Source organism: Salmo trutta, chromosome 38, assembly GCF_901001165.1.
Source record: "Salmo trutta chromosome 38, fSalTru1.1, whole genome shotgun sequence".
Classification (NCBI taxonomy): Eukaryota; Metazoa; Chordata; class Actinopteri; order Salmoniformes; family Salmonidae; genus Salmo; species Salmo trutta.
This window is the reverse complement of record NC_042994.1, coordinates 20,174,003-20,181,955: the sequence shown is the minus strand read 5'-3', so window position 1 is coordinate 20,181,955 and position 7,953 is coordinate 20,174,003. Positions and strand designations below refer to the sequence as shown.

The 7,953-nt window shown below is 41.0% G+C and overlaps 1 pseudogene; it reads left to right on the top strand.

The window, feature by feature from the left end:
* LOC115178009 (beta-1,3-galactosyl-O-glycosyl-glycoprotein beta-1,6-N-acetylglucosaminyltransferase 3-like) lies at positions 1-1,283 on the top strand (annotated as a pseudogene).
* Positions 1,284-7,953: the final 6,670 nt, after the last annotated feature.

Here is a 7,953-nt window from a genome sequence, read left to right as displayed (position 1 = left end):
GTTTCGACAGCCAAGCTGTCTTCATCAGGGTATGATCATGATACCCCTGGGTGTGGAGGAGAGAGACTTCCCCATCCCCTACTCCATTGTGGTCCATGAGAAGATTGAGATCTTTGAGCGACTCCTGCGTGCTGTGTACACACCTCAGAATGTATATTCATGCATGTGGACCAGTAAGACAGAGAGTGTAGTTTACGCATCGTGATCTCGAGTGCAAGCAGATCTAAACTGTATGAGGGACCCGTTGAAGTCACCTGTCCAGTGGAGATACCTGCTCAATAACTGTGGAACAGATTTCCCCATTACAACTGACGCAGAGATGGTTCTGTCACTCAACCTGCTCAACGGGAGGAACAGCATGGTGTCTGAGACCACCGTTGACTATAAGAAACGCCGGTGGCAGTATGAGCACAACATAACCAACAACATAGTGGTCAGGACGGGCGTTACGAAGCGCCTTCCTCCAATCAGCATCCCCATGTTCTCCGGAAATGCCTATTTCGTGGTTTCCAGAGACTTTATCCATCACGTGTTTGACAGCCAGGAGGTGCGGGCCCTGCTGGAGTGGGAGAGGGACACCTACAGTCCTGATGAGCACCTGTGGGCCACTCTGCAGCGCATGCCCTCAGTGCCAGGGTCTAACCCTCCTCACATCAAGTACCATGAATCAGACATGACCGCCATCGCTCACATGGTGAAGTGGAGTTACCTGGAAGAAGATGTGAGGAAAGGAGTCCCATATCCACCCTGCTCCGGTGCCTCCAGGAGAGCTGTGTGTGTTTCCGGGGCTGGAGAGCTCCGGTGCTGTCACGATTGTTGGGATAGACGGACCAAGGCGCAGCGTGATTCGAGTTCCACATCTTTTATTCGTGAAACTTAAACAAAACAATAAACAAACAATGACCGTGAGGTATCAGCACATCAGCATTCAACAAAACAATATCCCACAACCCAGGTGGGAACAATGGAGAACTTAAGTATGATCCCCAATTAGAGACAACGAACGTCAGCTGCCTCTAATTGGGAACCATATCAAGAGCACCAACATAGAAATAAAAAAACTAGAACACCCCCTAGTCACGCCCTGACCTACAACACCATAGAGAACCAAGGGCTGTCTATGGACAGGGTGTGACAGGTGGCTCCTACAACAACACCACCTCATCGCTAACAAGTTTGACCCAGAGGTGGATGATGTAGCCATTGTATGTCTGGAATCATACCTTCGTTTCAAAGCAACATATCCGTTCATCCGGGAGTATCTGTTAAAAGCTATGAAATGAAAAAGGGTTGCACATACTGTAATGTAATGTCATTTTTTTAAATTGTGTTTTGGTATTATTTTTATATGTGGTTGTTTTACCTATTGAATACAAGTTATCTATACAAGTTATATATTTACAGTCTAAATGACATCAATGGAGGTTGTAAAAAAATCATCATTGAGGTGTTCAAATAAAAATTCTTTATTTACAACCTATGGGGTATAAGATGTTGGAAATAGCGGCACAGGAGAGTCTGAAACTAATGAAATACCCTAACCCTGTTCAATGTCAGCAGCAATTTCCAGTAAGAAATGAAACCGTCTTAAACAGGATTTTCTTCTGAATAACTGGTCAGGGTATACCACTTTTCATTCAGCTGCAGGCAACTTTGATGTAAGGCTTGATCACACCTATATGGACTACTTCTATCCGTCATGCCCATTGTTGCTTATTAATTGTTCACTAGAAAAGGCAATCACTTGGTTGCGGTCACCGATAAGTTTGGATAGCTGTGGATTAGTGAGGAATGTGGGCCGAGGTCAGGTCAGATGAAGGGAGAAGGAACCGTTTTATTACACACTTCACCTGCCTAGCAACAAAGATGTAGTGTTTAGAGGTGCAAAGAGGAGACTCCGCCTAAATGAGGGTATAAATACGTGTGCTGGTGGAAACATGTCATTGTCTTTTCAGCTGTTTGACCCAGTGGGTGAAAAAACTTGGTTTGAGCTTTGACTAGTTGTCCGTTAGTTTTCACTCTGTTTGTCAGAACCTAACACCTTGTTACAATATGATTGGCACGACCGTAATAATCATCATGAAATGGCCTTGGAAGTGCCATAAGTGTAAGCCAACATAATTCATTATTTTACATAAACCTGTTTAACTGCATTGATATGGCTTAATTGATCAGTGGAGACTCAAAATACAGTGCATTTGGAAAATATTCAGACCCCTTGACTTTTTCCACATTGTTACATTACAGCCTTATTCTAAAATGTATTAAATTGTTTTTTTCCCCTCATCAATCTACACACAATACCCTATAATGACAAAGCAAAACAGGCTTTTAGAAATGTTAACAAATGTATACAAAAAAAATGAAATATCACATTTACATAAGTATTCAAACCCTTTACTCAGTACTTTGATGAAGCACCTTTGGCACTGATTACAACCTCGAGTCTTCTTCGGTATGAAGCTACAAGCTTGGCACACTTGCATTTGGGGAGTTTCTCCCATTCTTCTCTGCAGATCCTCTCAAGTTCTGTCAGGTTGGTATCAGGTCTCTCCAGAGATGTTCGATCGGGTTCAAGTCCAGGCTCTGGCTGGGCCACTCAAGGACATTCAGAGACTTGTCCCGAAGCCACTCCTGCGTTGTCTTGGCTGTGTGCTTAGGGTAGTTGTCCTGTTGGAAGATGAACTTTTGCCCCAGTCACCACCATGCTTCACAGTAGGGATGGTGCCAGGTTTCCTCCAGATGTGACACTTGGCATTCAGGCCAAAGAGTTTAATCTTGGTTTCATCAGACCAGAGAATCTTGTTTCTCATGGTCTGAGAGTCTTTAGGTGGCAAAATACAAGCGGGCTGTCATGTGCCTTTTACTGAGGAATTGCTTCCATCTGGCCACTCTACCATAAAGGCCTGATTGGTGGAGTGCTGCAGAGATGGTTGTCCTTCTGGAAGGTTCTCCCATCTCCACAGGGGAACTCTGGAGCTCTGTCAGAGTGACCATCGGTTTCTTGGTCACCTTCCTGACCAAGGCCCTTCTTCCCTGATTGCTGCTCAGTTTGGCCGGGCGGTCAGCTCTAGGAAGAGTCTTGGGGATTCCAAACTTCTTCCATTTAAGAATGATGGAGGCCACTGTGTTCTTCGGGATCTTCAATGCTGCATAAATGTTTTGGTACCCTTCCCCAGATCTGTGGCTCGACACAATCCTGTCTTGAAACCTCTACGGACAATTCCTTTGACCTCATGGCTTGGTTTTTTCTCTGACATGCACTGTCAACTGTGAGACCTCATATAGACATGTGCGTGCTTTTCCAAATCATGTCCAATCAATTGAATTTACCACAGGTGGACTTCAATGAAGTTGGAGTGATCAATGAAGTTTCCTGTATCTCTGTGCCAGTTTGTCTTGAATGTCCAAGCCTACCAGCAGTTTTTCCTGTTTTCCTAATTTGCCTTTTCTCCTTTTTTCTAGTCCTCCTGGTTTTGACCCTTGCCTGTTCTGGACTGTATTCGCCTGCCTGACCATTCTGCCTGCCCTGACCTCGAGCCTGCCTGCCACTCTGTACCTCTTGTACTCTGATCTGGTTATGACCTTTTGCCTGTCCATGACCATTCTCTTGCCTATTCCCTTTGGATTTATTAAACATCTTAAACTCCAACCATCTGCCTCCTGTGTCTGCATTTGGGTCTCGCCTAGTGTCATGATATTAAGGCTGTAACGTATCAAAATTGAATTGGCTAAACATTACACACAGCTATTGTCAATGTACTCTCCTAACATAACCTAACTTTATGCATTCTCCGTAAAGCCTCTGAAAATCGGACAGCGTGGTTAGATTTAGGAGATATATCTTTCAAATGGAGGAAAATAGTTGATTATTTGAGTATTTGAAATTTGAGTATTTGAAATTACTCTTGCAGTTTTGAATTCCCCGCCATGGTCACATGACAATGAATCCCAATACCGGGATAAGATCCTGCCCCCTGGCCTCAACAGGTTTTAATAAGACAATAGATGGTTGTTCCCAAATATACTTAGATGAATACAAATATATGGCTCTGGTTGTTCCTATGCTATGGCTAAACAGCTACCATAATTTCCATCGGTAACATAGACTATTGTTTGTCTCCCTCTATCAAAATGCTATGGTTGAGTTTTTGTATTTATTTCCTTCTGGAATTATTTGTTTTCCCATTTTTTCACTGTTTCCAAACAGGTGGTTCCAGCCTAGACAACCAAACTTCCTCAGGATCATCTTGATTGCAGAGGGGTTTCTGGGGTCAGCACACAGGATGGACTCCCAGAGGACAGTGGCTTTGCGCTGGTCAGCAGTTACAGCGCGGTAAAGCAGCTTTGACTTTGGAGTCAAGAGATGGAGTTGTGGTCGGGTTGTTTTCACCTGAGACCAGAGACTTGACTGGTAGGCCACTTTCAATATGGAGACTGAGGTTCTCTGAGGTGTGTCCTATGGTAACCTCAGCACACCGACCCAAGAAAATTAGCTTTCTCTCAGAAGAGACTAATCCTTTGGATACCTGAAAAATGGGGATAGTATTTAGATTTTAGCTAGTAGTAGTTGAATTTACACAATTTCTTAAATACCCACTCCAGCCTCACTAGCACCTCAGTTATCACCTGATTTTCAGTAGTTGGTACAGATCTCCTCATTACATGGCACAAGTGGAGGGGTGGGCCTTTCCACTTTTGTCCTCTTTTGCTCCTCTATTGTTCCAGCAATCCAGTGGGAATGCTGATGTAATCAGAGTGCACCCATCAGAGAGACCAACTCCTTTAATTAATTGTTTTTTCCTTCTGAAAAACACTATTTTTCTCAAGTATGTGTACTTCACCCTTGTGCCTGTACTTTACTGTATTTATACTCGGAATATAGTTTTCAATGGGGAAAGTAAAAAAATAGCTGGAAAGGGTCTTTAATAAATGGACTATTGATTTGAAAGGCTCTAGGAAGATATTTTTTATAGACTTTTTACAATGGTTGTCATAGGCCTACAGGCCAAACCAGAACACTTTCTACTAATGTAGTTTATGAAAGTTAAACCAGGAAGGCTGGTCTGAATGCATAACCACGTGAAGTAGGAGTGCACCCTCAGCATCCCCTGAAAAATGTGAAGAAATGTTGTAATATTTTTTATATATATATATATATTGTTGAGGAAACAAAAGTAGTGCACTGGACATTGAAGCGTCCTGCATTAGCGGACCAATATAGTCGTCTCCTTCTGCTCAGCATCATTCTGTTTCTCCAAACCTCACATTTTGAAGTTAAGGATAAAGGTTTTGGATAAGGTTAAAACATTAAGTTTAAGCATTCATTCCGAATGGTTCAATTAAGGGTTAAGGTTTGGAATACGGAAAACAATTTCAAAATGAGTGTGTACCACTTGGATTAAACACGCAACCTTCAGATCTGGAGTCATGAGATTACACCAATCTGCCACCTCTGTCCACAACACCCTAGCAAAACCAATGCCTAATTGATATTAATAGCGTTCACTGTTGCCCCTAGAGGGTGGTTTTGAAGGCGTATGCCGTCATCCTTAGGACATGGACAGATAAAATGAAGGCATTTAAATCTAACCTGTGTTAATCCCAAATTGTGCAATTAAAACAGTGCACACATAAAAAATGTTTCAGAACCATGGACAGTACAGCAATTTGAGGTAAAAATAGAAGACCGCTGATTGCTGATTTCAGCACCTTGGACACTGAACAGTTTTGCACACAGGCGCCGCTCCCAGCTCCCAACAAAGACGATTATGGCAATACTGCTCAAGATCTCTGGTATCTGGTAGTTAAACCATGCTCTGATGTGCTACAATGGTTTACTGACAAGACTTTGTCATGAGCGTATGAAGGATCCTTTATAATACCTTAAGAATAAAATGTGTTTTGTCTTTATCAACATTTCAACTGATATGAAATGGTGCATTTAGTAAGGATCATTATGATATGATTATATGACATTACAAGGGGGGCTTGAAAATGCATTGTAACAGCATCATGCAGGCCTTCGTAACACAGGTAACACACAGAGACAAAGCTCAACATAAGGCATGTCATAAACTCTTAAGATACGTTCTTGTTGATCATCTTTTATTTACAGTTCATAGAGAAGACTTGAAGCTCATTGTACTGTTTCAGAAATGCTGCTCTGCTTCTGACACAGCATGCTGAGTTGAACATACATAACCTGCAAGGTCCACACATGTCATTTAATGTCCCCACAAGCCATTCAAGGTCCCTACAAGTCTTCCAGGTCAGAAAGAGTCGTTGCGAAAGCTGGCCATTCCATGGGGCAGCAAGTAACTTTCAGAGCCCACACCTCACTGTTGGCTGCTCAGAATATCTGTGATGATGGTCCAACACAAAAGTCGTACATCCATTCAAGCGATGTCAACATTATCTCATCCAGTTTCCACTGTTTTCACATTCCAATGTAGAATTGTGCACCATTTGTGTCCATGGGCGAGAAAAATGACTTTCCTCAACTATGTAAGCAACAAACCCTGTAGTCCTTCGTCTATCATTGTCAGCATTCTTCTCACAGTCTGGCACACATTTTCAAATTATTTGTGATTATGCCTCATCTGTTTGGGAAGGGACTGGTTAATGGGTTTGCTAAAAACGTTGTACAATTTGATTGTCACAACTGAAATTACCAATCGAATCCATCGGATCTCATAGGCTGTGGATTACAGTTTCAATCACTTTGGTGTAATTTTCACAAGTATGTGGTACACAACTCCAAGCACAAAAATCTAAACAGATAATGAAAATGGCTCATGTTTCAAAACTCTAAGCACATTTTCAATTGAGTGAGCACAACAAACAAATTCACAAAGTTACTTGTTCACTGCATCAAATCACTCTTTCAATTTGGATACATATTGAATCTAAGTATTTGCTTTTCAAAATGCAATATTCACTTTACTTTTGATAGGACTTTCTTGTAATTTGTTAAGAATACAAGTATCTATCACTTAATAAATCTGCTCAAAACTGAACCAAAATTATGTAGTGCCTACTTTACATATACAGTTTGATAACTGCTGAAAACGGTACATTTCTATATTTTTACCTCATAAATGTATCAGTTAGACATCAATTTATGTTGGAAGGTAAATAAATCCAAATCATATATGGATGCGACTGTGAATACTACATGGAAAATGGAAAGAGTCTATGTGCTACCATTTGGAACACTAGTGTAGTGCTGAAATACCTGTATTGTGTATAATAATATATTTCACTCATTATCTGAATTTCATTGGTACATTGTAAGCTGATGAATTTCAGAGGGACAGACGATACTGTATCAGTTGACAAGTCACGTAGAAAAGGTGATCTTGTACAATGTTGCATGGGGTAGAAATAGCATACAACACCATACTACGTTTTTAAAGTAACCAACTGCTTTACAATACCCCTATTTTTGATGATTTACCCTAAATATGTACTGTATAAGGATAATGAAACTGTTAAACTGATATATTTCTCAGCATGCTCACAACCTGCCATTGGATACAAATTATTTAAAAAATTGTATGTCAAGTTATAGTCAAATACTGCTGGCCATCTACTATTCCTTCTATTCAGCACTTCAAAAAGAACAGTTTTGATATGTGTATCAGCAGTGCACAACCCAGGTATTTCAGCAGTGCATTGTACACTATACTATAATTCCAAATGGTAGTACACAGTGACTCTTTCCCTTTTGTCCTATTAGAGCACACTGGCTGATGGAGAATGATGATGTAGTATTTACAGCCACATCCATATATGATTTGGTTTTACCTTCCAGCATAAATAGATGTCAAATTGATACATTTAGGTAAAAATATAGACATTTACAGTGTTCAACAGTTATCAAACTATATATGTTAACTAGGCAGCACATAATTGTGGTTCAGTCGTTTTGAGCAGTTTGATTAAGTGATA